General features: G+C 45.0%; 1 pseudogene; it reads right to left on the bottom strand.

Annotated features, from left to right (window-relative positions):
• The window catches only part of LOC137849260 (kinesin-like protein KIF27), an 87,357-nt pseudogene that overhangs the window by 58,064 nt on the left and 1,957 nt on the right, over nucleotides 1-27,336 (bottom strand).

Here is a 27,336-nt window from a genome sequence, read left to right as displayed (position 1 = left end):
CCCCGGCTGCAAAACAGCCTCTGCTGATTTACCTGTTTGTTAAAGCACCCCACAGGCTGCAAGTGCGGTGTCCTAGGTGTCAAGTTCTATTTAACGGTGCACGGGTAACCATTCATCTTCCCACAGTCGAAGCACAGAACAGCCTCTTGCTAACAGAACTCATCCCTGCTGCTGCAAGAAACCTCATGGCCTGCAGGAAAACCTCAAGCTAAGAGTTCCAAAGCAAAAGCAGAAAACGCATGATTTGTACTCTTTATATTGGAGTGAATTCTAGCTGCTAAACGCTGCCTACATCTGAGGGCACGTGCTGAGGCTGGGGGGAAGGACACTCAACACCCACTGACAGCAGGAGTGCAAAGATGACAGCCAAGAAGGCAAAGGTTAGAGCTGAACGCTGCCTCAGCTTCCTCCAGCAGCCAGCGGGGGGTCACCTTTCAGCACGCTCTCTGAGACTCTGAGCCCCGAGTTACCGCAGCCGCCAGCTACAGCTGCTCCTTGCTGGCCCAAACTATTGGAAGAGTCTTCAAACTTCAGGGACCTGTTTTATGACAGCCTCGAGATCCAATTAATCTGTTCCTGAAGGCGCTGATCGTCCTGGTGTTTCTGGAGCTGTCCAAGAACAATCCTGAACTGAGGCACTCGTCTGATCAGACAGTGCTTCGGCACAGATTTGTCTTTAGCTTGACACATCAAGGTGAAGAGGAATCGATTCTTGCAAGCAACCTCTCAAGCAGGGATCTAATAAGGTGACCAAAACGACAGATCTGTTGTGCAGATCTGAGCACGTCCCTCTGCAGGGAATCACTTTCAAGCCTAAGATGTTTCACCCATCTCCCTGCCCCAGAGCGACACAAGTAAAGCTCTTAAGCAATTGCTAACCTGTTCTCAGTGCTCACGAGTCCCAAATCACTCATTTTACAATCTATAAACCATGGCAGCTGGCACCTAGTTGGCACACGGTGACACTGCACACGTTGGCAGTGTCGTCAGGAGCTGCAAAGTCAGGGCTGAGGGGGTTAAGGGAAAACCACACATCAGTTTAGCAACTTGGCTCCCTACTTCCTACGGCAGGAGTTTCAGCAAAGCCACTCAGAGGGACCTGCTGGCTAATTCAAACGGGACTTCTGCTGGAGCAGTCAGAAGGCAGCAGGAGATATCCAGTGGGCATCGCTGTCAGTCTGTGGCAGTTTGGGGTCCAGGTATCAGTGGTTAGGTGGGGTTTTCTCTGCTTCACTTTCTCCAAAGCTGTGAAAAAATATTTCTTTTACAGCACTGTACAGTCCCACGTTAAGGATGGAACCAGCTGCATCAACTTCCAGTACGACGGTGTTGGAAAAAGGTGCCTTTGGTGGTCAGGAGCACAACAGCTCTGCTGATGTGTTATTTAAGTGTGTTCTTACATCTGAGTTTCCTCATAGCAGTATGTAGCTGAGGGGGTCCAACTTTCCCAGGGAAGATTTATGGTTTTTCTCCTACCAAGCACCAGCTCAGTATACAAAGCTCTGTTAATAACACCCAAGCATGTAGATGTTAAACTGAAACTGCTTTTAAACCTAGTTGTTGTTACAAAAATAGCTTAATACACCATCTTCAGAGGGTAAAAATTCACATGGAAGTACAGAAAAACCCAGAAGCGCTTCCTGAGCTTCAGTTTACCAACAGCACCATCGGATTTAGATCCTGGCCTGGCAGCCAGGATGCAGGGTCTGTAAGCATTGCTGCGATGTGGAAGTGCCAAGACAGGTTTCTGGCCCGCCCTGACTAAAAGACCTTTTTTTTCCATACAAACAGCGTGCCAGGGTACGCTGTAATGCCAATGTGCCAGGTCAATAGAGGATGTCAAACAACAGAGGCGTTTCTCCTAATTTCTGGCATGAAAACACTTTTAACAGCATTCTTTTCACCAAGAAACCCCTCTCTATCTTCTCCAATACTCCAGGATCTGCTGCAGCTGCAGCAGCCGCGCTGCTACAACCCACATCTTTGCCAAATCTTTTCAATAATTGTGCTTTACCTCGGCAACGTTGAGGTCACTCCTCTTCCTCCTCCAGCTGAGGAAGCAGCTCGCTGGCTCTGCCACACCGCAGGTGCGCAAGCAAAAGCTGGGAACACAGGAGTCAAACTCTCAGTGCTCACGAAGCCACCAGGGCACAGGCCTGACACAGAGGCACCCCGGATCCGCTCTCCCTCCCCACTGCGAGGCTCGCAGCAGCCCCGACCCGAAGCGCACACAATGCTTCGCATGGTGATGTCACCGCTGATTCTGAGTCCCCAGGTGAGGATCTGCCTCACCACTCTCAACGCTGGGGTTGGGTTTTGTTTTTGTTTTTTTTTTTTTCTTTTAAACATTCACAGCTTATGGGAAACCATCAGGTAAACCACAGATCGCTAGGGAAGAAGTCCCACACGAGGGAAGAAGTCCGTGCTTTTCTTCCAGGCAGCGGCACGTGCTTTAACACGCCGCGTTCGACAAAGCAGCTCTCCCCGTTTTGCTCAGTGGCAACAGGCACGACTGCAACGCACACAGGTGTAGGCAGCACCTGCAGGTCCCAAACCCTTAACCGGTTTGTAGAGAGCACCAATTTTTGAAGTAGTGGCTCTCCCTTAATCCATGAGCCCTTCTTTCCTTTATTTATAGCGGGTGGCTCTCCTCCATTTTCCTCCTCAGTGTCTGAGCAGACACTGGGAATCGTTTCTGGAGGAAGGGCACTGCTGAAGCTCCTACATCTACTCTCCGAGAAAAGAGAGTATGTCAAAGAATACAGATTTCCTTTCTTTTTCCCTTTTGAAATACAATTTCTGAAATCAACGCTGCCGCCTGGCAGCAAATACCTACGGGACTAAAGAGGATTCCTCATCCTCACTGTAACGTTGTAGTTAACCTCCCAACGAACCCATCTCCCCAGGAAGCGGCCATTTGAGATGGGAAGGGGTAGAGCAAGAGGAAGCTCTCCTTAGCCTAGCTCTTCTCCCAACACCACCTTGCCATCCAGCACCAAATTCAATTCACCTGCTCCGCCCGATCAGTCGAACGGGCGTCCGACGCTGGCACATGCCACAGCGGTGTTTCTGACGTGGCTTAAATCACCTATCCGCAGAATATCTCGGGTCCGTACGCTCCAATAACGCAGTAGTTGAGAAATAACGCCCAGAGCTCACACTCTGAGTGCAGCCCAACAGCACCGAAGCACCGGGAGGCTAAACATTCCCAACCTGGCAACAAGGCTGACCCAAGCAACAGCACGGAACCCTTCTGCACCTTCAGCGTGGACATCAGTGGAAGGAAACACAGATTTTTCTTTTCTCCTGGGGCTGCACCGCTCAGGGCCAGCAGAGCAGTGCTTCCCCTTCCCTTCTCTGTCTGTGCCAAGATCGTGCCTCGTCTCTCGAGTCCTGCCCGTGATGGTGCCTGGCCTCAGCCCCGTGAGGCGGCCATTCCTCCACCACCGCAGCTCTCTTGGCAAGCTGCGAGTCATTTTATGTCTTGTCACGGCTTTCCAGAGCCAGGCACACAGGTTCTGGAGAAGGCTGGGGCAGGACAAGCCTGCTTTAAGCCCCAAACCTGCCTCCTTTACTGTCTCCTCTCAGGCCAGGCCTACCCTCCGGGCCCAGCAGCACTCATCCTGCCTGCCCCAGGACCCGCAGGTTGCACCCTGTGGTAGCAGCAAAGAGCCCCCCAAATGTCTGTCCTGGGGTACACAGGGGTGAGGCAGCCCCGTCACTGCACAGACACCCATGGGACACGTCACCAGAGCCGCTATCGGCTTGGCAATTAAGGACGTGGGAGAGGAGCCCATGTCACGCAAGCATTCGTGGCTGCCCTGGACAAAGAAAGAAACAGTGGCTGTTTTTCTCCCCATTTAAATAGCTAAAAGCACCGCTAGCAGTTTCTTTCTTTGCGTCCAGCCTGTACTACGTTTAAAGACAGAAGCAGCTTCTGCTGAGGAGGTGGAAGATGCTGTCAGCAGAAACACCGTGCCTAGAATGCGAGCAGGGAAGACAGCGATGCTGTGAAATAAAGCTTTTACAGCCGCTTCAGATCAGTTGGCCCGGGCTCCAAGGGTCAGACACCCAGCTGGGAAGATTGAATTTCCTCCTCGATAGCCTTGCCCAGCTCAATCTTGCCATCCTGACTTGGCTCCAGAGAAAGCCTCTTATTAAAGGCACAGAGAAACAATAGCTTCTCGGCCAAAAACTAGGAGTTCAAGCAATCCAGTGAAAAAGCTGTGCTTGGGAACAAGAACGTTTCAGAGGCTAGTTGATTTTAGTTCTCATCGTCACTCGTGTCATGGCAAAGGGCCTCTACAGAGGCAAAAGAGTCTCAGCACTGAGGTAGGACATAGCTCAAACACCAGCCCCAGAAGGTGGAGATCATAGCCTTGACTCACCCTAAAGGCATCGCAGAAAGGGCACCAGGTAAGAGGACAAGGAGGGTTTTTGCTCTAGGGTTAGTTTGTCACATAGCCCAGGAGCCACTGGCTTTGGCTAGCATTTGACAACTGATTCTGGACCTTGAATGGACGAAGCCATACTCTGCCTCTGAATAATGAGGCTTGCATAGAGAGAAAACCCACACTGCCTATAGGGACTCTGTCATAGCAGTGGGCTTGCTTCTTGAGCCCCATCCCTCTTTCCACCCTGCAGGCCCTACTTGCACGCTCTGCCTTGCTCAGATGGGAAGCTCAGCCATTCATCCAGCACCACGAGAAGATATGGGATTGATTTCACAAGCTGGTGGACACACTGAGGACGTCACAGTTACATGTGGGCACATTTTATTCTCTGGATGCACTCGCGCATTGTTTCTGCTCAACAGCCAAAGCTTTATTGATTCAAAACCATTTCCCTTCTCCCCCACCCCCAGCATGTTTTATTTATTTATTTATTTATTTTTAAATTTTGTATATGTATCCCTTTTCCCACCCCTCAACTGCTCGTCCACTTCTGATTTGAGTAATATCTCTGCTTGGAGTCTGTTTTCTCAGAAGAAGCTAACTGACAATTCATTCTTTTTTTTTTTTTTTTTCTCCCAAGAACTATATAAATTACATGCAAAACATTGTACACAGAGATTAATATCAAAATGCAATACAGATCAGATGCACTTTAAGCTGGACTCTAGGATATGGCAAACACACCAGGGTACATATTGCTTTGAAACCACCATTTTTTTTTAATGTCATGCATACCACATAATATTCAGTCTTTTGTTTTGTATTTTTCTGTTTTTATACAAAAATACCAGTGCTTATTATACTAGTTACTGGAAAAGAAAAAAAAAAAATCAGATCTGTGTGCCCTCTTCAAATCAAAATTTTGTTGTGAGAGCACTGGATAAATATATATACACACACCAACAAGTGTCATAAGCTTTGCCTTTGCTGAAGGAAGATGAATAGTACCAAGAAAATCTGTCTAGTTTGTTTTACAGGCTTGTCTTTCTCAGTATGGAACAAACTGACCTCCCTGGTCTAACTTTGCAGTTGCCTATTCTGCCTTTGTCCTGGAGAGAAGAGCAAGAACAAATCTATTTTTGCACTCCAAAAACGCATTAGAGGAGGATTATCACACCCACCTAAGGGTACTTCCTTGTTTGTTTATAAAGCACCAAGTATTTCTCTTGGACAGTCTCTGTAGCTGGTCTGTTTTGTGCCTTCCATTTATAATAAAGATATTAAGATGCTTACCCCTTGTTTTTTTTTTTGTTTTGTTTTGTTTTGTTTTGTTTTTGTTCTTTTTTCTAACGAACAGTGGAAGTGGAGAGTCAGATGACAAGCAAGAACAAACACTAGAAACTCCTTGTTCTGCCCCTGCTTTTTAATCACCCAGCATCACCCCGGCTGCAAAACAGCCTCTGCTGATTTACCTGTTTGTTAAAGCACCCCACAGGCTGCAAGTGCGGTGTCCTAGGTGTCAAGTTCTATTTAACGGTGCACGGGTAACCATTCATCTTCCCACAGTCGAAGCACAGAACAGCCTCTTGCTAACAGAACTCATCCCTGCTGCTGCAAGAAACCTCATGGCCTGCAGGAAAACCTCAAGCTAAGAGTTCCAAAGCAAAAGCAGAAAACGCATGATTTGTACTCTTTATATTGGAGTGAATTCTAGCTGCTAAACGCTGCCTACATCTGAGGGCACGTGCTGAGGCTGGGGGGAAGGACACTCAACACCCACTGACAGCAGGAGTGCAAAGATGACAGCCAAGAAGGCAAAGGTTAGAGCTGAACGCTGCCTCAGCTTCCTCCAGCAGCCAGCGGGGGGTCACCTTTCAGCACGCTCTCTGAGACTCTGAGCCCCGAGTTACCGCAGCCGCCAGCTACAGCTGCTCCTTGCTGGCCCAAACTATTGGAAGAGTCTTCAAACTTCAGGGACCTGTTTTATGACAGCCTCGAGATCCAATTAATCTGTTCCTGAAGGCGCTGATCGTCCTGGTGTTTCTGGAGCTGTCCAAGAACAATCCTGAACTGAGGCACTCGTCTGATCAGACAGTGCTTCGGCACAGATTTGTCTTTAGCTTGACACATCAAGGTGAAGAGGAATCGATTCTTGCAAGCAACCTCTCAAGCAGGGATCTAATAAGGTGACCAAAACGACAGATCTGTTGTGCAGATCTGAGCACGTCCCTCTGCAGGGAATCACTTTCAAGCCTAAGATGTTTCACCCATCTCCCTGCCCCAGAGCGACACAAGTAAAGCTCTTAAGCAATTGCTAACCTGTTCTCAGTGCTCACGAGTCCCAAATCACTCATTTTACAATCTATAAACCATGGCAGCTGGCACCTAGTTGGCACACGGTGACACTGCACACGTTGGCAGTGTCGTCAGGAGCTGCAAAGTCAGGGCTGAGGGGGTTAAGGGAAAACCACACATCAGTTTAGCAACTTGGCTCCCTAATTCCTACGGCAGGAGTTTCAGCAAAGCCACTCAGAGGGACCTGCTGGCTAATTCAAACGGGACTTCTGCTGGAGCAGTCAGAAGGCAGCAGGAGATATCCAGTGGGCATCGCTGTCAGTCTGTGGCAGTTTGGGGTCCAGGTATCAGTGGTTAGGTGGGGTTTTCTCTGCTTCACTTTCTCCAAAGCTGTGAAAAAATATTTCTTTTACAGCACTGTACAGTCCCACGTTAAGGATGGAACCAGCTGCATCAACTTCCAGTACGACGGTGTTGGAAAAAGGTGCCTTTGGTGGTCAGGAGCACAACAGCTCTGCTGATGTGTTATTTAAGTGTGTTCTTACATCTGAGTTTCCTCATAGCAGTATGTAGCTGAGGGGGTCCAACTTTCCCAGGGAAGATTTATGGTTTTTCTCCTACCAAGCACCAGCTCAGTATACAAAGCTCTGTTAATAACACCCAAGCATGTAGATGTTAAACTGAAACTGCTTTTAAACCTAGTTGTTGTTACAAAAATAGCTTAATACACCATCTTCAGAGGGTAAAAATTCACATGGAAGTACAGAAAAACCCAGAAGCGCTTCCTGAGCTTCAGTTTACCAACAGCACCATCGGATTTAGATCCTGGCCTGGCAGCCAGGATGCAGGGTCTGTAAGCATTGCTGCGATGTGGAAGTGCCAAGACAGGTTTCTGGCCCGCCCTGACTAAAAGACCTTTTTTTTCCATACAAACAGCGTGCCAGGGTACGCTGTAATGCCAATGTGCCAGGTCAATAGAGGATGTCAAACAACAGAGGCGTTTCTCCTAATTTCTGGCATGAAAACACTTTTAACAGCATTCTTTTCACCAAGAAACCCCTCTCTATCTTCTCCAATACTCCAGGATCTGCTGCAGCTGCAGCAGCCGCGCTGCTACAACCCACATCTTTGCCAAATCTTTTCAATAATTGTGCTTTACCTCGGCAACGTTGAGGTCACTCCTCTTCCTCCTCCAGCTGAGGAAGCAGCTCGCTGGCTCTGCCACACCGCAGGTGCGCAAGCAAAAGCTGGGAACACAGGAGTCAAACTCTCAGTGCTCACGAAGCCACCAGGGCACAGGCCTGACACAGAGGCACCCCGGATCCGCTCTCCCTCCCCACTGCGAGGCTCGCAGCAGCCCCGACCCGAAGCGCACACAATGCTTCGCATGGTGATGTCACCGCTGATTCTGAGTCCCCAGGTGAGGATCTGCCTCACCACTCTCAACGCTGGGGTTGGGTTTTGTTTTTGTTTTTTTTTTTTTCTTTTAAACATTCACAGCTTATGGGAAACCATCAGGTAAACCACAGATCGCTAGGGAAGAAGTCCCACACGAGGGAAGAAGTCCGTGCTTTTCTTCCAGGCAGCGGCACGTGCTTTAACACGCCGCGTTCGACAAAGCAGCTCTCCCCGTTTTGCTCAGTGGCAACAGGCACGACTGCAACGCACACAGGTGTAGGCAGCACCTGCAGGTCCCAAACCCTTAACCGGTTTGTAGAGAGCACCAATTTTTGAAGTAGTGGCTCTCCCTTAATCCATGAGCCCTTCTTTCCTTTATTTATAGCGGGTGGCTCTCCTCCATTTTCCTCCTCAGTGTCTGAGCAGACACTGGGAATCGTTTCTGGAGGAAGGGCACTGCTGAAGCTCCTACATCTACTCTCCGAGAAAAGAGAGTATGTCAAAGAATACAGATTTCCTTTCTTTTTCCCTTTTGAAATACAATTTCTGAAATCAACGCTGCCGCCTGGCAGCAAATACCTACGGGACTAAAGAGGATTCCTCATCCTCACTGTAACGTTGTAGTTAACCTCCCAACGAACCCATCTCCCCAGGAAGCGGCCATTTGAGATGGGAAGGGGTAGAGCAAGAGGAAGCTCTCCTTAGCCTAGCTCTTCTCCCAACACCACCTTGCCATCCAGCACCAAATTCAATTCACCTGCTCCGCCCGATCAGTCGAACGGGCGTCCGACGCTGGCACATGCCACAGCGGTGTTTCTGACGTGGCTTAAATCACCTATCCGCAGAATATCTCGGGTCCGTACGCTCCAATAACGCAGTAGTTGAGAAATAACGCCCAGAGCTCACACTCTGAGTGCAGCCCAACAGCACCGAAGCACCGGGAGGCTAAACATTCCCAACCTGGCAACAAGGCTGACCCAAGCAACAGCACGGAACCCTTCTGCACCTTCAGCGTGGACATCAGTGGAAGGAAACACAGATTTTTCTTTTCTCCTGGGGCTGCACCGCTCAGGGCCAGCAGAGCAGTGCTTCCCCTTCCCTTCTCTGTCTGTGCCAAGATCGTGCCTCGTCTCTCGAGTCCTGCCCGTGATGGTGCCTGGCCTCAGCCCCGTGAGGCGGCCATTCCTCCACCACCGCAGCTCTCTTGGCAAGCTGCGAGTCATTTTATGTCTTGTCACGGCTTTCCAGAGCCAGGCACACAGGTTCTGGAGAAGGCTGGGGCAGGACAAGCCTGCTTTAAGCCCCAAACCTGCCTCCTTTACTGTCTCCTCTCAGGCCAGGCCTACCCTCCGGGCCCAGCAGCACTCATCCTGCCTGCCCCAGGACCCGCAGGTTGCACCCTGTGGTAGCAGCAAAGAGCCCCCCAAATGTCTGTCCTGGGGTACACAGGGGTGAGGCAGCCCCGTCACTGCACAGACACCCATGGGACACGTCACCAGAGCCGCTATCGGCTTGGCAATTAAGGACGTGGGAGAGGAGCCCATGTCACGCAAGCATTCGTGGCTGCCCTGGACAAAGAAAGAAACAGTGGCTGTTTTTCTCCCCATTTAAATAGCTAAAAGCACCGCTAGCAGTTTCTTTCTTTGCGTCCAGCCTGTACTACGTTTAAAGACAGAAGCAGCTTCTGCTGAGGAGGTGGAAGATGCTGTCAGCAGAAACACCGTGCCTAGAATGCGAGCAGGGAAGACAGCGATGCTGTGAAATAAAGCTTTTACAGCCGCTTCAGATCAGTTGGCCCGGGCTCCAAGGGTCAGACACCCAGCTGGGAAGATTGAATTTCCTCCTCGATAGCCTTGCCCAGCTCAATCTTGCCATCCTGACTTGGCTCCAGAGAAAGCCTCTTATTAAAGGCACAGAGAAACAATAGCTTCTCGGCCAAAAACTAGGAGTTCAAGCAATCCAGTGAAAAAGCTGTGCTTGGGAACAAGAACGTTTCAGAGGCTAGTTGATTTTAGTTCTCATCGTCACTCGTGTCATGGCAAAGGGCCTCTACAGAGGCAAAAGAGTCTCAGCACTGAGGTAGGACATAGCTCAAACACCAGCCCCAGAAGGTGGAGATCATAGCCTTGACTCACCCTAAAGGCATCGCAGAAAGGGCACCAGGTAAGAGGACAAGGAGGGTTTTTGCTCTAGGGTTAGTTTGTCACATAGCCCAGGAGCCACTGGCTTTGGCTAGCATTTGACAACTGATTCTGGACCTTGAATGGACGAAGCCATACTCTGCCTCTGAATAATGAGGCTTGCATAGAGAGAAAACCCACACTGCCTATAGGGACTCTGTCATAGCAGTGGGCTTGCTTCTTGAGCCCCATCCCTCTTTCCACCCTGCAGGCCCTACTTGCACGCTCTGCCTTGCTCAGATGGGAAGCTCAGCCATTCATCCAGCACCACGAGAAGATATGGGATTGATTTCACAAGCTGGTGGACACACTGAGGACGTCACAGTTACATGTGGGCACATTTTATTCTCTGGATGCACTCGCGCATTGTTTCTGCTCAACAGCCAAAGCTTTATTGATTCAAAACCATTTCCCTTCTCCCCCACCCCCAGCATGTTTTATTTATTTATTTATTTATTTTTAAATTTTGTATATGTATCCCTTTTCCCACCCCTCAACTGCTCGTCCACTTCTGATTTGAGTAATATCTCTGCTTGGAGTCTGTTTTCTCAGAAGAAGCTAACTGACAATTCATTCTTTTTTTTTTTTTTTTTCTCCCAAGAACTATATAAATTACATGCAAAACATTGTACACAGAGATTAATATCAAAATGCAATACAGATCAGATGCACTTTAAGCTGGACTCTAGGATATGGCAAACACACCAGGGTACATATTGCTTTGAAACCACCATTTTTTTTTAATGTCATGCATACCACATAATATTCAGTCTTTTGTTTTGTATTTTTCTGTTTTTATACAAAAATACCAGTGCTTATTATACTAGTTACTGGAAAAGAAAAAAAAAAAATCAGATCTGTGTGCCCTCTTCAAATCAAAATTTTGTTGTGAGAGCACTGGATAAATATATATACACACACCAACAAGTGTCATAAGCTTTGCCTTTGCTGAAGGAAGATGAATAGTACCAAGAAAATCTGTCTAGTTTGTTTTACAGGCTTGTCTTTCTCAGTATGGAACAAACTGACCTCCCTGGTCTAACTTTGCAGTTGCCTATTCTGCCTTTGTCCTGGAGAGAAGAGCAAGAACAAATCTATTTTTGCACTCCAAAAACGCATTAGAGGAGGATTATCACACCCACCTAAGGGTACTTCCTTGTTTGTTTATAAAGCACCAAGTATTTCTCTTGGACAGTCTCTGTAGCTGGTCTGTTTTGTGCCTTCCATTTATAATAAAGATATTAAGATGCTTACCCCTTGTTTTTTTTTTTGTTTTGTTTTGTTTTGTTTTGTTTTTGTTCTTTTTTCTAACGAACAGTGGAAGTGGAGAGTCAGATGACAAGCAAGAACAAACACTAGAAACTCCTTGTTCTGCCCCTGCTTTTTAATCACCCAGCATCACCCCGGCTGCAAAACAGCCTCTGCTGATTTACCTGTTTGTTAAAGCACCCCACAGGCTGCAAGTGCGGTGTCCTAGGTGTCAAGTTCTATTTAACGGTGCACGGGTAACCATTCATCTTCCCACAGTCGAAGCACAGAACAGCCTCTTGCTAACAGAACTCATCCCTGCTGCTGCAAGAAACCTCATGGCCTGCAGGAAAACCTCAAGCTAAGAGTTCCAAAGCAAAAGCAGAAAACGCATGATTTGTACTCTTTATATTGGAGTGAATTCTAGCTGCTAAACGCTGCCTACATCTGAGGGCACGTGCTGAGGCTGGGGGGAAGGACACTCAACACCCACTGACAGCAGGAGTGCAAAGATGACAGCCAAGAAGGCAAAGGTTAGAGCTGAACGCTGCCTCAGCTTCCTCCAGCAGCCAGCGGGGGGTCACCTTTCAGCACGCTCTCTGAGACTCTGAGCCCCGAGTTACCGCAGCCGCCAGCTACAGCTGCTCCTTGCTGGCCCAAACTATTGGAAGAGTCTTCAAACTTCAGGGACCTGTTTTATGACAGCCTCGAGATCCAATTAATCTGTTCCTGAAGGCGCTGATCGTCCTGGTGTTTCTGGAGCTGTCCAAGAACAATCCTGAACTGAGGCACTCGTCTGATCAGACAGTGCTTCGGCACAGATTTGTCTTTAGCTTGACACATCAAGGTGAAGAGGAATCGATTCTTGCAAGCAACCTCTCAAGCAGGGATCTAATAAGGTGACCAAAACGACAGATCTGTTGTGCAGATCTGAGCACGTCCCTCTGCAGGGAATCACTTTCAAGCCTAAGATGTTTCACCCATCTCCCTGCCCCAGAGCGACACAAGTAAAGCTCTTAAGCAATTGCTAACCTGTTCTCAGTGCTCACGAGTCCCAAATCACTCATTTTACAATCTATAAACCATGGCAGCTGGCACCTAGTTGGCACACGGTGACACTGCACACGTTGGCAGTGTCGTCAGGAGCTGCAAAGTCAGGGCTGAGGGGGTTAAGGGAAAACCACACATCAGTTTAGCAACTTGGCTCCCGTAGGATACTTCCTACGGCAGGAGTTTCAGCAAAGCCACTCAGAGGGACCTGCTGGCTAATTCAAACGGGACTTCTGCTGGAGCAGTCAGAAGGCAGCAGGAGATATCCAGTGGGCATCGCTGTCAGTCTGTGGCAGTTTGGGGTCCAGGTATCAGTGGTTAGGTGGGGTTTTCTCTGCTTCACTTTCTCCAAAGCTGTGAAAAAATATTTCTTTTACAGCACTGTACAGTCCCACGTTAAGGATGGAACCAGCTGCATCAACTTCCAGTACGACGGTGTTGGAAAAAGGTGCCTTTGGTGGTCAGGAGCACAACAGCTCTGCTGATGTGTTATTTAAGTGTGTTCTTACATCTGAGTTTCCTCATAGCAGTATGTAGCTGAGGGGGTCCAACTTTCCCAGGGAAGATTTATGGTTTTTCTCCTACCAAGCACCAGCTCAGTATACAAAGCTCTGTTAATAACACCCAAGCATGTAGATGTTAAACTGAAACTGCTTTTAAACCTAGTTGTTGTTACAAAAATAGCTTAATACACCATCTTCAGAGGGTAAAAATTCACATGGAAGTACAGAAAAACCCAGAAGCGCTTCCTGAGCTTCAGTTTACCAACAGCACCATCGGATTTAGATCCTGGCCTGGCAGCCAGGATGCAGGGTCTGTAAGCATTGCTGCGATGTGGAAGTGCCAAGACAGGTTTCTGGCCCGCCCTGACTAAAAGACCTTTTTTTTTCCATACAAACAGCGTGCCAGGGTACGCTGTAATGCCAATGTGCCAGGTCAATAGAGGATGTCAAACAACAGAGGCGTTTCTCCTAATTTCTGGCATGAAAACACTTTTAACAGCATTCTTTTCACCAAGAAACCCCTCTCTATCTTCTCCAATACTCCAGGATCTGCTGCAGCTGCAGCAGCCGCGCTGCTACAACCCACATCTTTGCCAAATCTTTTCAATAATTGTGCTTTACCTCGGCAACGTTGAGGTCACTCCTCTTCCTCCTCCAGCTGAGGAAGCAGCTCGCTGGCTCTGCCACACCGCAGGTGCGCAAGCAAAAGCTGGGAACACAGGAGTCAAACTCTCAGTGCTCACGAAGCCACCAGGGCACAGGCCTGACACAGAGGCACCCCGGATCCGCTCTCCCTCCCCACTGCGAGGCTCGCAGCAGCCCCGACCCGAAGCGCACACAATGCTTCGCATGGTGATGTCACCGCTGATTCTGAGTCCCCAGGTGAGGATCTGCCTCACCACTCTCAACGCTGGGGTTGGGTTTTGGTTTTGTTTTTTTTTTTTTCTTTTAAACATTCACAGCTTATGGGAAACCATCAGGTAAACCACAGATCGCTAGGGAAGAAGTCCCACACGAGGGAAGAAGTCCGTGCTTTTCTTCCAGGCAGCGGCACGTGCTTTAACACGCCGCGTTCGACAAAGCAGCTCTCCCCGTTTTGCTCAGTGGCAACAGGCACGACTGCAACGCACACAGGTGTAGGCAGCACCTGCAGGTCCCAAACCCTTAACCGGTTTGTAGAGAGCACCAATTTTTGAAGTATGTTCTTACATCTGAATTTGCTCATAGCAGTATGTAGCTGAGAGGGTCCAACTTTCCCAGGGAAGATTTATGGTTTTTCTCCTACCAAGCACCAGCTCAGTATACAAAGCTCTGTTAATAACACCCAAGCCTGTAGATGGAATACAATTGTTTTCCTTACAACCCCCCAGTTATTTCCACGTCTGTTCTGGACCTTGGGATCTCTTTTGGGAGCTACATTACGCAGAGCAATACAATAAGGCTGAGATCACCGCTGCCTCAATGTAATGCAAAGGTGAAGGCCTTTATGACAGACAGTTTGGAAATGAATGCAGCCCCATCTTGTCAGCATCAGAGCAGAGCCAGCTCCAGATGGCTCCAAAAAGGAGCTGCTGCTGGCCAGAGCCGAGGCAGGGAGTGCTGCTGGGTGGGCTTCGGGGGAGCAGATTTAAGGAAGGGGGGAAAATACTGCTGTGCAACAGCAGCTGGGAGAGAGGATTGTGAAAGCGTGAGAGAAGCAGCCCTGCAGCCCCCCAGGTGAGCGCCGCAGGAGGGCAGGAGGTGCTGCAGGCAGGCAGCAGCAGTTCCCCTGCGGGCTGTGCAGGGAGAGGCCCCCGGTGGAGCAGGCTGTCCCCCTGCAGCCCATGGGTCCCCCATGGAGCAGATCTCCACGCTGCAGCCCCCCCATGGGTGGAGGAGCCCCCGGTGGAGCAGGTGGATGTGGCCTGGAGGAGGCTGCGGCCCATGGAGAGCCCCCGCAGGAGCAGGCCCCGGGCCGGAGCTGCAGCCCGTGGAGAGGAGCCCACGTGGAGCAGGGGCAGAGAGGGACCGAGAAGGAGTGGTGGAGATGAAGTGCTACAGACTGACCACAACCCCCAGTCCAGTCCCCCTGTTCCCCTGCGCTGCACGGGGGGAGGAGCTGGAAGAGCTCAGATGGGGGGAAGGAAGGTGTTTTTGGTTTCTTTCCTTTGGTTCTCACTTGTCTAGCCTGGTAGCAGTAGTAGTTAGGCAGGAAATCTTACTGTCTCCCTATGCTGAGTCTGCTTTGCCCATCACGATCCTTGTTGAGCGATCTCCCTGTCCTTGTCTCAACCCTTGAGCCCTTTGCATTGTATTTTCTCTCCCTTTCTCTTTGAGGAGGGGGAGGGAGAGAGTGGCCGTGATGGAGCTCGGCTGCCCACCCACCGAAAAGCACTGCAGCTGCAAAGTACTGGAAAAGTTTTCAGAAGCAACAAGGTGTTTAACAAGGAAATGTATAGTTTCCTTTTTCAGGCTTCCTAAATAATTGGGCTTATTTCATATTCCCAACTCGGAGGAGGAGAATTGTTGATTTCACTTTCTTTTTTCTTCCTTGGAAATCAAAGGTGAACAGCTCTAAAAGGAAGGGGAACGTATCAGAAGCAAGCTTTTTTTGGCTTGTAATCCTTTCTTAAGGAAAAGATTTCTCACACACCTTCCCCAGATGTAGGGGGGCAGAGAATAATTTTGGAACTACTCCAATTAAAGTCAGCTTGGGGAGAGTGGTACTTCTCTACTTGTTTCTGAGACATTCGCATTAGCAACAGAGAGTGTTGTGTTGCTGCTGCCAGGGGCCTACGGTGATGACTTCAGAAACAGAATTGAATGATGTCACTGTGACACCTTGGTAACAGCTGCCTCTGAGCAAGTTTAGCGAGGAGGGACAGAGAAGTGTGCTGGATGAAACCACGTGAGGACTTGTGGATCCCACGTTGAGGTGCATAGAGAGGGCCCACCCTTCTGTAAGTGTTTGGATGCTTCATTTTAGATTTCTGTAGTTTGTGTAAAGTCCTTTCACAAGCATGAAGTTTGGTACTTTGGCTCAGGGATGTAGCTGCACAGAGTGACAGGTGCAACATGTGGCTGAGGGCCTCTGCACGTTCTCTCTTTCCCACACACGATCAAGAAAGAAGGGTAGACAAATAAGAGTGTGCTGTGGTCCTGCCATAGACCTCAAGTACTACAGCATAAACAAGAGACTTAAAAGTAGCCCATCACATTAAACTTCAGGACAGCAATGCACTTCATCAGCTGGTCTGGCCTGTTGAGTGGAGTGTCTCAGGATGGACTGTATGAAGATGCACTCCATCTGCTTTCAGATTAGCACTTGCAGTGAGCAAGCTGCCTGGCCTTAACATTCTTCATTTCATTTTTCACCCGACTTTTGCTGGTTCTTCTTGGTCTAGAAAAAAAAAAAAAAAAAAAAAAAAAGTGAACTCAGATCAAAATAGAAGGATTTCCTTTTCATTAATTCCATGTTCTTAACTTGACAGGTTTGGTTATTGACGTGGAAGGGACATATCTGGCCTGACTGCAACACCCATGCTCGCAGTGTGGGACAGTTCTCCTAAAGGTGATTCCGTGTAGTTTCTGGAAACGAAGACATCAGATGGCAAAGGTAATCTCCCAAATTTTTTTATTTTTTTTATTTTTTTTTGTGCTAATGCAGGAAAGGCAAGTAAGAGTAAAAGTAAGAGTCCAGATAGTGTAAGAAGCAGCAGCTGTGAAGGAAACTTCCTTCTGGCTGATATGGCTCCATATCTAGTTGTGGAGGTCATAGTGCAGGTGGAAGCATGTTCTCGTCCAAATACTTAGCTCTCTGTTTTCACAACAGGTCGAGCAGCAGAATGTCTTTGAAACAACTGTGCCTATGACCAAGTTCATGCATCGTGCTAGACAAGGTAAAAGCTCTGGACAAGCAAAGGGGAGGGATGGATGGGCATGCAATACGATCACTTCAATCTTCTCTCTCTAAGAAACCTTACTGAGAAAACAAAACAGAACAGAACAAATGAAACAAAACTCTCCAGACAGCTCTGGTGTTGCTGTAGGATGGAATACAATTGTTTTCCTTACAACCCCCCAGTTATTTCCATGTCTGTTCTGGACCTTGGGATCTCTTTTGGGAGCTACATTACGCAGAGCAATACAATAAGGCTGAGATCACTGCTGCCTCAATGTAATGCAAAGGTGAAGGCCTTTATGACAGACAGTTTGGAAATGAATGCAGCCCCATCTTGTCAGCATCAGAGCAGAGCCAGCTCCAGATGGCTCCAAAAAGGAGCTGCTGCTGGCCAGAGCCGAGGCAGGGAGTGCTGCTGGGTGGGCTTCGGGGGAGCAGATTTAAGGAAGGGGGGAAAATACTGCTGTGCAACAGCAGCTGGGAGAGAGGATTGTGAAAGCGTGAGAGAAGCAGCCCTGCAGCCCCCCAGGTGAGCGCCGCAGGAGGGCAGGAGGTGCTGCAGGCAGGCAGCAGCAGTTCCCCTGCGGGCTGTGCAGGGAGAGGCCCCCGGTGGAGCAGGCTGTCCCCCTGCAGCCCATGGGTCCCCCATGGAGCAGATCTCCACGCTGCAGCCCCCCCATGGGTGGAGGAGCCCCCGGTGGAGCAGGTGGATGTGGCCTGGAGGAGGCTGCGGCCCATGGAGAGCATTGCTTGTTGAAAAAGCTAAGAATTGTTCATAACTTATTACAAAAACAGAAATTTAACACGAGCTGGAGCTTCTGAAGGTTAGACTTACATGTAATTGGTGAGTAGCCCCCTGTAAGCTGTGCAAGGACAGCAGCTACCAGCAGCTGGTAGCACAAGCAACTGCCAGCTTAAGCAGCTCTGCAGCCAGGTGGAATGAACAACAGTGGGTGACAACCTTGTTTCAAGTTGTCCTTTCCAGTGGTCAAACCTCACCAAAATTCCTCACAGTATATTTGGTTTAAAAGAAACGAAGCACAGAACCAGGAAGAAATTCAGTGTCATTCTACTTTACGGATCGCAAATCAGACCCTTGTTTTGAAGGAAAACATAATAAAATAAAATTAAAATAAAATAAAATAAAATAAAATAAAATAAAATAAAATAAAATAAAATAAAATAAAATAAAATAAAATAAAATAAAATAAAATAAAATAAAATAAAATAAAATACTAAGCTATTTCTCCACCATAAAATATATTATTGTTTTCTGAAAGAAAGAAACTACAAACACCTTGGTCTTAGATTCAACTGACAGAAATGCTTGAGTTACTCATAATGTTTCACTTCATTGTAGATATGACTGGAAACCAGAGACAAGACTGGTAAAATCATTCCTAGAACTCTGTGTTGTTTTCCTTCAGGTACCTTGTCTCTCAAGTCGGTGAGGGCTGGGACAGAATGAGATTGGAAAAGTCAAGTGTAGTATTCATTGTTACAGAAGTAGTTGTCCTGTATCTTCTATGGCAAAAGAATTTTCCTGAATAAATATATAAATAAATAGATAAAATTCCCCTGGCAAAGATTGGAAGCTGACACTTACCTGAAAGTTACCAAAGCAACTTCCTCCCGGCAAGGTAACATAGCTCACAAATGGTGGGCCCAGGGAGCTCAGTGATTCATACACAATGATGCCTTCGCTTGGGAATATGGCCTTCTGCTTCTGTTTGCTTTCCCAGAACTCCTGCAATATTGCTACGACATTCACTGTCAAAGACATAAAAATGCTGAATGTAGGATGCATACATGTCCTTGATCTTAGTGTTTTCTGTGTTACACAAGAAATGCAGACATATGAGCTTGATACATTTATTATTGATAATAAAATGTCTGTGATTATCTCTGCTGGTGTGAAAAATATGATTTTGTGGCAATTTTGGACTTTCTGGGATTGCAGGCTACTGTAGTACATAAATTGCAGGTCAGCAATATTGTACTATTAAGTCAATGTGTTGGAACTTTGATATCACAGCAGCCATTAAGCTGCTCACTTTCAAACATGAGAAAATGTTATACTCAGATTCCTCTTTTCCATTCTCAAAAAAAAACAAAACAAAAACAAAAACAAAAACACATGGTCATGCAAGGAAAGCAGCTGACTTTTAATGCAAAACTTTATGAAGTAGCTGGAAAAAAAGGTGTTGTATATTATGATGATAATAGTTGCAGGCTAATGTGAAAATAGAAATGTGAAAACCAGAAATCCAATTGACATCATGACTATTGAGCCAGTACTCCAAAGTTTTACGTTCTGTGTTGGGGTTTTCTCAACACTTTTCAGCTTGGACTCAAAAAGAATTTTAGTATAGTTTATCTAGACTCCTTTTACAGAGCCATGTGTAGCTTAGAGATAATTTTCTTTCTTTCTGGGCATCGTTCAGCAGGTGGTGAGCAATTGCATTGTGCATCACTTGTTTTGTACACATTAGTGGTATTAATACTCTTATCATCATTATTATTATTTTCCTTTTTTTTCTTCTTCTTTTTTTTTTTTTTTCCTCTCTCCAAATAAACTGTCTTTATCTCAACCTACAGGCTTTCTTTCCTTTTTTTTTTTTTTTTTTTTTCTTTTTCCTGATTCTCTCCCCCATCCCACAGAGGGAGGGAGGAGGGTAAGCAAATGGCTGCATGGTGCTTAGCTGCCTGATAGGTTAAACCACAACACTATGCAAAAACAAACAAATGAACAAACAAACAAAAAAAAAACAGCTGTGTATGATGTTCATCATTTCTCACTTGAAAATTTAAATTCAGAAGGTAAGAAGTATGTTTCTTAATTTGGACCTTCCAGTGGAAGTATGGAAGCCCTAGGCAGCAGTATGGGTCCTTCAGAGTACTGATACCGGTTCAGTATCAAGTATTAGTGCATACAGGAATCAGTGGCAGAGATAATTTTCCTCATACATGTATAATTTTCCTCTTTCTTCATCTCGTCTGACCTTGTTAGTAGTGGAATAATGTAGAAGTGATCCATTTTGAGACAGTGTCACCCTGGTGGTAGCTCACATGCAATCTATGGACAGGGCATTGCTCTGTTTGCTGCAGGGTGAGCAATGTGAGCTCCAACATTGTCACCGCCTGTTTCCTGACTTCTGGCAGCTGCACTGCTCTCACAGACAACAGCTTTTCTTGGCATTTAGCCATGACAAGGGGAGACACACAGAGTGTGGTCATCACCAGTTCCCTTTTTGCTGTGCTCAAGCCATGAGGAAGTGCGGGTGGCGTGGTCTGAGCTCTGGGGAGGCGAGGCAGGGTGTTTGGAGCACACTGCTGTCTGCCACTGGATGGTGTCACGGATGCAGCAGCAGTGTTGGCTCCTACCAGTTCTGGCATTGTGGGCATTTAAAGCTGCAGAACTCTCATGGCATTGGAATATTGCTTCACCGTAAAGAAGAAAGCTATCTGAATAAATTTTGTATTTGTAACAGGAAACATGTTGGGATAACCACTGTCTCAGTGCAGCTGTGAGAAAAAACTGAAATATTGAGGAACTCTTAACCACAGAAACTGACTTCTGCTTTTCTAAATGATGATGAATGTGGGAGAAAAACTGGTCTACTAGCCAGGGAAACTGCTACCAGTATGGACTCCAAATGGTAATCCACCTTCAGAAACTGGTCTCTGGCTGAATACCTCACTGATGTAAACATCTGAGTGTTTTTTTTTTTCTTCTTTTTTTTCTTTTTTATGAGACCTTCTGCTCCACAGAGCATGCACACATTGGGTAACAATCTAATTTTAAACCCATTAAGTGAAAACTGATATTTGAACATAAAATTCATGAATGTAAAATTTCCAAGTTTAAACATGACAATTCAGTAGGAGCTGTTGCTTCAGTGTGAGAATGGTATTGGTGACATTCAGTCCTTTACTGGTATTGAAATAGATAGCAACAGAAAGTATCAGCTTTAAGAATATCACTGATTTAGGATGTTTCCATAAAGTGCTTTGGTTTTTGAAACAACTGTTGTCCAAGAGTGCAGTCCTTAAAAACAATAATGCAAAGTCCACAGGAATAATGAATTTGGTGGTGTAGGTAACCCACAGTACTCTTTCTGGTCTCATCATTCAGCCTGTATGATACAACTTTTGGTAAAACAATAAATAAATAAATTTTAATAAAGCTTGATTTCTCCCACATCATGATGAGATCGATTATTCTGTAGGTAATAAACTGCTGAGTCTTCTAAGAAGATGTACAATGCAATTGGCAAAGCTGCACAGGGAAATCCCAAGCATGATCATTTTTTGTCCAGTCCAAGTCCCTAGATTTTAGTATCCTATGCCCCTCATTGATGGAGGGGAAACTACCCATAAATATCATGCGTGCTTTTGCTTACCAAGAGGAAATTATACTGGTATAGTGGTCTATAAAAGAAACAGGTATTTAAACTGTTTAGTACCAATGATAGCAATAAGTGACCTAAATTGCTGTGTGTCTGATCCTTGCTTCTCTTCTGTTGTTAGTTTTACAGAAATTAAGAGTTCAGAGTGTAAAATTTCTGTTTTAATTTCCATTCTTGTTCATGAGTCCTTTCGATGGTAATTCAGCATTTAGACAGCCTGCATCTCTCACTTGGCTGAAAGTTTCCACTCTGAAAACTAATATTCAAAAGACTTTTTAGAGCTATAGAGAGGTATCTACTTTCACTGCAATACACCAACAGAAATATATTTCCCTTCTTTTCCTGAAATCCTGAAACATGCTTTAAGCTGTCTCAAATTTTACAGATAAAGCAATATTTTACCAGAGGACTAGTAAGCAGTGAGTAGCTGCTACAGATTAAACTAATACGTGTATGACTAACACAGAAACAGTAGCTGAGCAGCATCATTTTTATTCTGTTTAGAATTTCTGTCAAATGAAAGCTATGTGCCTATCCCACAGTGCAGCTGGATATCTCTGTAATTAAGTAATTAAAAGTGCCTGGGTTTGTACTGAATTGGATAAACATAAAACCTGGCTTAGCTGTGAGGATGGTAGCAGGAAATACTTGGTGGTATGTATGTAGTGGCAGCATCAAATTATCACTGCAGTTTTTGCTGTGATTTTTTCAATCCTAGCCAAAACTAGCACCTCAAAACAGTGATGAACATGAAGATGCATCAGGTTAAACTACAGAATGCAGCCATGATATCAAAGCCTCAAACTTTTTTTTCCCCGAGAATTCTTTATGTTTTGATTTAATTAATTTTATTTTACTCAACTGTTTAGCTTGAATCAGTATGTTTATCATCATTAAATTAAAACAGCATATCAATCTCAAATATATAATTAAAACAATTTCAGCTAAACTTGTAAAAATTCGGTGTGTGTGAAAACAGTTCTCTACTAAAAAAAAAAAAAAAAAAAAGATTTTATTTATGCCTAACAGCCACTACAGCCACTATTATTTTTTTTTTCCTTCATTATGTATCACATGGATTTGTAGTAGTTTAGGAAGATGTGAAAAATGTATACATATGATCAGATGCACAATCAAATATACTAAGTTACTATTCTAAGGTAGTAACTAATGATTACTAATATGATGATTACTAATGTTGTATTAAGATCTCTCAATATTCATTTTTCCTGCAATCACATGCATTGTTTGCCTTCATTTCTAAACATTCTAGGCAGAATGTTGTTCAGTCTCTATGCTGTATATCAGTATTTGGCATCCAACTGGCTTAAGTCTAAAAATGCAGTATGGAAAACAATGAGAATTTTCAGAAGTACATAAATGAAACAACAAGATTCATGGTTTAATGCAGCAAAATACTGTAATTTACGTCTCATTTTGAAAGGACATTCTCATTGTAATTGACTTTCGTATTTTGAAAGATGCCTATGATGTGGTTGAGTTTTTAAGATAATGCTTATAGTATTTGTATGCAACGACAAACAATTTTCTTCAGGATTAAATCATCCATGCTTTAAAACAATTTATTTTGTACACTGTCAGTTGCTGAATTAGTTAACAGTATTGATTTTGTTGTAGGCAATGCCAAGACCCCATTCAGACAATATTTTATCCACTTTATACCTCAGATCTTTCTCAGTTAGAGTTTCATAGTAGTACGTGCATCACCAAGTTCAAGAGCAAGAATTCCATATACCCTCCTTTAGTACTCTCCCATCTGTGAATATTAATGGTTCCACAACAGTCTATTTGATGCTGGCTGTAATGCCTAGTTACGAGGTGAGAAGATGATTTTTCTTCTCTACTTTGCTTCTTACTCAGCTGGAAAAGCCTCTTGCCCAGGGGCTGAGCATTGTACCAAATGAAGCTGTCCCCAAGTGCAAATCCTGGTAGAGTTCTTGAAGTTTTCCTAGACTCTAAGGACTTTTTATTATTTATTTATTTATATATATATATATTTGAATTTAGGACAGGCTGCGAGTTCTGTGGAACAACAAATATGTGGGTTATACAGCTGCATTTACCCTAAATGAACCCTGAGCTCTTTTGAGAGTTCAGAAATACAGTTTGATGTGAACTGTGTTTGAAAGAGGATTAAATGATAACACATTTATTATAACACAACATTGTTTTCCAGACAATTTCTCACCTTTCAGTAGCAACTGTCTTGCCTCTGCTCAAGGAAGTCTGTGAGTCAAATTAAATATCATTCTAAGTGGGAAACAGAACTCTCCAACTTGGATTATGTCAGTAAGTTTGCACTGCATTGATGCCAGAAGAAAAATAGCACCAGGTTTCTGTGAATTACTGCTAAAAATACTGGCTAGGCATTCACCTCAGCCAAGGCAAACAAACAATGCCATAAACAGGAGGCTGGCCAACTGGGAGGGGGGTGTTTTGGCCAAGACTGGAAGGGCAAATCGGAGTGGGAGCCAAGTGACTCTGCCACTGAAGTGGAATGGAGTCATATACTTGACAACGTCTCACTGCCGAGAGAGTGGAGTATAAAGAACACACACACAAGATAACCACCTACTTTGTCATTTTAAAACTTAAAACAGCTGTTTCTAAAAGTCCTTTTAACTGCCTTCGTGGATTTAATTTAATACGTGAATGCAGAAGAAAAATACAAGCTTTTTGAATGAAAGAAATATGTAATATGAAATCTATTAAAGAAGATTCTTCAGTGAGAGGCTAGTAAAGTTCCCTTACATGTCTTAAATCAAGCCATGGCACATAATCAGTAAAACTATATCGTTTAAACAAAGTTCATAAGTTACAAGTGCACCCTTCCCCAGCTGCAGCCTATTAAGGCTTGTAACTTAATGCATACATCTTAGGGAAGCTGTTAAATTGGGCTCAGGCTAGCAAAGAGATACTGTTTAAATCTCTAGAAAAAAAAAAAAAAAAAGGCAGCAACTGGAGTGGGATCCAGCTGTTTTGAGGGAAGGTTTTATTGCTTCTCTTTTGATTTATTTTGCATATTTTTAAACATATAAATAATAGCTTTAGGAAAAAAAAGGTACAAATGTGAGTAGGCAATATCAATTAATTTTCCCATGATCTTACTATGCATTTATCATATATATTATGTTATGTATTAGCATGTTAGCAGTGATTTTGTTAGGATATTCTGGTCCATATGCTATACTATTCTGTTCTCCATGTTTATGTACAAAAATAAAAAGCCCCATATCCTTACTAAACCTAATGAAATTAGGTATATTGTTAAATATATATAAAAACATTATTAAGTATCATGTACTGGGACACCAACAATATGCTGAGAGGACTTCAGGGGCATTTTTCCTTCTCCATGATGGATTTGGATGCTATATGAGTGAGCTGATCTAGCAGTGGACTACTAGGTGATTCTGTCTAAAACCCTTAAAAAGCACAAAAAGTAGCAAGATGTTGTTTCAGGAAAAGAAGATCTGATTGTGGGGTGAGATTCCACTTGTGAGAAGCAACATCTTTAATTGGCAATGACTACCTTAAATCCAGCACTGACTGACAGTTCCTAGACTTCAAGGATTTGGAAAAAGAACAAAATAAAATTAAATAAATGAACTGGATGGCCTCCTCAAGAGCCATTCTGAACGTGTTACCAAGTAAAGGAAGAAAGAAGAAGATGTTGGAGGCAAGCAGCTCAGAGAATGGTGTAGGCTTTGTGAACCATTGGTATGTTTGTAGTCACAGCAGATTTAGATGCAGCTAGGGAAAGGAAGGGTAGAGACTGGGAGGGTTTCACTGACACCACCGTTGGACTGAGGCAAAAAGTCAATCCCTGCAGCGTTATGAATTGAGTAAGCAGGTTATCACTTGGAACAGAATGAGTAAACATACTAAAGTCAGGTGTTTTTAAGCTGATAGTCTGAAGACAACTGTTAATCATTGCCGAACAGCTTGGCTTGGTCTACATTCTTATGTAGCATTACATGGGAAAATGATAAGAACTTTGGTATAATTTCAGCATCTGAATATAGCAATAAAGAATTATAAATTGGTCAATCTCTTGTGATAATCAGAAGTATAACTGATTCGCACAGGAATAGTATAGTAATAATAACATTAATCTAGAAAGGAAAAGACTGTTTGTTTGATAAAACTTTTAATCTTGTAATATTTCTCCAAGGCAACTGACTTACTCTGGCTATAGTGCACTTCAATTTAACAGCTTGTATCAGAGAGCTAGTATGGTACCCACTGACAAATCTATTTCAATGTTAAATGAAGAAAAGTGAGCTGGGCTGATTCTACCAAAAATTATGGGCAGATCCCCATAAGTTAACATACTTTCTTATTAAAAACTCTACAGTCTAACCTGTCCATCTATTGCTGACCTGAAATCTTTGCTGGCAAAACGTGCAAAGGAAAATGTGCGATTTGTTGCTACCAGTAAAAAGAAATGGAGACACAGTGCTGTTCAGCTGATGTAAAATCACTTTGCTAAATGTTCACAAACCAACCAAGTAGCAATCCAGCTAGGAACCATAAATTCAAGTCAGGGCTTAAAAAGACTTTCTGGAAGTACTTAGCTTTTTTCCAAGCTTTATCGTAACTCCTACCTGATACCATAATATTTTTTGATATGAAAACGAAGTCGTAATAAGGTCAGCATATGGATTAGACCAGTGCTGGGGTTAATTAGGTCTGCATGGTAGAAAGCATTATCTTTTTATCATGTTATCTGGGATGGAAGCTACATACAGCACACAGTTCAGGCAAACACACACACCAAAAAGCAAACACTCTTGCAGTAGCATGAGTTGAGCACTGGGCTCCTTCTTCTTGCCTTCCTCCTCCATGTCTTTGCCTGTCCCATTCTTGCTGGAGCTGCCAGCCCCTCTGCAGCCCACTGTTCCCCGTCCCCCATCGGTGGGCTGGTGACAGGCCTGCACCACGGGGCCTTGCTCAGACCCCTGCTCTCTGCCAAAGATTGTCTACCACTATAAGGATAAAGCATTCTCATGGCAGGGAGGAACTTGTGAGAAACAGATTATCCCTGCTGTCTTGTTGCCAGGGCACCTAGCCATGATCTTGCATCTTTCCCAAATCCCATCATCTCTGCCTCTGCTGGGCAGATGCTAGCCCAGAAGGAGCACTGCTGCAGCAGGCACAGCACCACTCACTGTATTTGCTCCTGCAAGCTGCACCCAGGAGGGCAGGGACTTTTGAACATCTTGTCTCTCCCTGCTGCTGTTGAAGAAAGCCCTCTGTGAGACATTCCCAACAGAACAAAGTGTTGGGACAGTGCAAGCCAAGACCTCTAGGTTGGAATGGGAACAAAAAGTGTATGTGGTGCTGAGCAGTGATGAGCAGACTTGCTCTGACATCTTGCCCTAGCAAAACTCAGTCCTGTTGACATACTGAGTCACACCACATTGTGAAAAGGGTAGATGCTGCTGCAACAAAGTAGATCCTGAATGGACTTCATTCTTACTTTGTTCTTTCCAATAAGGTCTGAAAGTAATGCGTTTGTAAGAGATGTGGACGTGGTCCCATGGGGAAACATGAGACACTATGTTCTTTCTAGTCTAATACTTGCTTGCTGTATTTAAATCTGATTAAAAGTCAGAGATGGACACCACCTAGATCTAAAGATGACTTTTTGCTGAAGATAAAAAGAATGCATGTAAATTCTCATCTGACTTACAGACAAAGCACTATGAATGTCTGTCACCAGTCAGAATTAGTGGCACACACTCACAGCAACTTCAAGCCTGTATAGGTTAAATTTATATTAGAATGCCTTCAAAATTCTTTTCATACCTCAGAAAATCTAAAGTAGAAAAAAAAAAAAAAACTACTCGAATCCACTCGCACTTTTGTTTCTATTTAATCATCTCTCCCTCCCTTAGATCTGTGGGTGGTCACAAATGCATTGTCCAAGCAGCTTGTACATACACTTTCAATAAA

This window comes from Anas acuta, unplaced genomic scaffold (genome assembly GCF_963932015.1).
Source record: "Anas acuta unplaced genomic scaffold, bAnaAcu1.1 SCAFFOLD_123, whole genome shotgun sequence".
In the NCBI taxonomy this organism is placed as follows: Eukaryota; Metazoa; Chordata; class Aves; order Anseriformes; family Anatidae; genus Anas; species Anas acuta.
The sequence above is the reverse complement of the archived record's forward strand: the minus strand, read 5'-3'. Positions and strand labels throughout refer to the sequence as shown.